At 55.9% G+C, this 1,878-nt stretch overlaps 1 long non-coding RNA gene across 1 annotated transcript; it reads right to left on the reverse strand.

Annotated features, from left to right (window-relative positions):
• Positions 1 to 1,032: 1,032 nt before the first annotated feature.
• LOC127918524 (uncharacterized) lies at positions 1,033 to 1,661 on the reverse strand. The gene is made up of 3 exons (XR_008100313.1): positions 1,572 to 1,661; positions 1,471 to 1,537; positions 1,033 to 1,072 (listed from the first exon to the last, which is right to left on the reverse strand). It is a non-coding gene; the product is annotated as an uncharacterized LOC127918524 (long non-coding RNA).
• Positions 1,662 to 1,878: the final 217 nt, after the last annotated feature.

The raw sequence follows: 1,878 nt of genomic DNA on the forward strand, positions 1-1,878 counted from the left end.
GGGGGGACTTGGGAAACACTGGTAAAGGGGGGGACTTGGGAAACACTGGTAAAGGGGGGACTTGGGAAACACTGGTAAAGGGGGGGACTTGGGAAACACTGGTAAAGGGGGGGACTTGGGAAACACTGGTAAAGGGGAGGACTTGGGAAACACTGGTAAAGGGGGGGCACTTGGGAAACACTGGTAAAGGGGAGGACTTGGGGTCTGGGAAACACTGGTAAAGGGGGGGACTTGGGGTCTGGGAAACATTGGTAAAGGGGGAGACAGGACTTGGGGGCTGGGAAACATTGGTAAAGGGGGGGACAGGACTTGGGGGGCTGGGAATCACTGGTAAAGGGGGGGACAGGACTTGGGGGGTTGGGAAACACTGGTAAAGGGGGGGACTTGGGGGCTGGGAAACATTGGTAAAGGGGAGGACTTGGGGTCTGGGAAACACTGGTAAAGGGGGGGACTTGGGAAACACTGGTAAAGGGGGGACTTGGGAAACACTGGTAAAGGGGGTCTTGGGAAACACTGGTAAAGGGGGTCTTGGGAAACACTGGTAAAGGGGGACTTGGGAAACACTGGTAAAGGGGGGACTTGGGAAACACTGGTAAAGGGGGACTTGGGAAACACTGGTAAAGGGGGGACTTGGGAAACACTGGTAAAGGGGGACTTGGGAAACACTGGTAAAGGGGGGGACTTGGGAAACACTGGTAAAGGGGGGGACTTGGGAAACACTGGTAAAGGGGGGGACTTGGGAAACACTGGTAAAGGGGGGGACTTGGGAAACACTGGTAAAGGGGGGGACTTGGGAAACACTGGTAAAGGGGGGGACTTGGGAAACACTGGTAAAGGGGGGACTTGGGAAACACTGGTAAAGGGGGGGACTTGGGAAACACTGGTAAAGGGGGGGACTTGGGAAACACTGGTAAAGGGGGGGACTTGGGAAACACTGGTAAAGGGGGGGACCTGGGAAACACTGGTAAAGGGGAGGACTTGGGAAACACTGGTAAAGGGGGGACTTGGGGTCTGGGGGAAACACTGGTAAAGGGGGACTTGGGGTCTGGGAAACACTGGTAAAGGGGGGGACCTGGGAAACACTGGTAAAGGGGAGGACTTGGGAAACACTGGTAAAGGGGGGGACTTGGGAAACACTGGTAAAGGGGGGCCTGGTAAAGGGGGGACTTGGGGTCTGGGAAACACTGGTAAAGGGGGACCTGGGAAACACTGGTAAAGGGGGGACTGTTAAAGGGGGACTTGGGGTCTGGGAAACACTGGTAAAGGGGGGACTTGAGGTCTGGGAAACACTGGTAAAGGGGGGAGTTGGGGTCGGGAAACACTGGTAAAGGGGGGACCTGGGAAACACTGGTAAAGGGGAGGACTTGGGAAACACTGGTAAAGGGGGGACTTGGGAAACACTGGTAAAGGGGGGGACTTGGGAAACACTGGTAAAGGGGGGGACTTGGGAAACACTGGTAAAGGGGGGACTTGGGGTCTGGGAAACACTGGTAAAGGGGGGGACTTGGGGTCTGGGAAACACTGGTAAAGGGGAGGACTTGGGGTCTGGGAAACACTGGTAAAGGGGGGACTCTGGGAAACACTGGTAAAGGGGAGGACTTGGGAAACACTGGTAAAGGGGGGACTTGGGAAACACTGGTAAAGGGGGGGACTTGGGAAACACTGGTAAAGGGGAGGACTTGGGAAACACTGGTAAAGGGGGGACTTGGGAAACACTGGTAAAGGGGGGACTTGGGGTCTGGGAAACACTGGTAAAGGGGGGGACTTGGGGTCTGGGAAACACTGGTAAAGGGGGGACTTGGGGTCTGGGAAACACTGGTAAAGGGGGGGGACTTGGGGTCTGGGAAACACTGGTAAAGGGGAGGACTTGGGAAACAC

The sequence above is a fragment of the Oncorhynchus keta genome, unplaced genomic scaffold (assembly GCF_023373465.1).
Source record: "Oncorhynchus keta strain PuntledgeMale-10-30-2019 unplaced genomic scaffold, Oket_V2 Un_contig_14420_pilon_pilon, whole genome shotgun sequence".
NCBI classification, from domain to species: domain Eukaryota; kingdom Metazoa; phylum Chordata; class Actinopteri; order Salmoniformes; family Salmonidae; genus Oncorhynchus; species Oncorhynchus keta.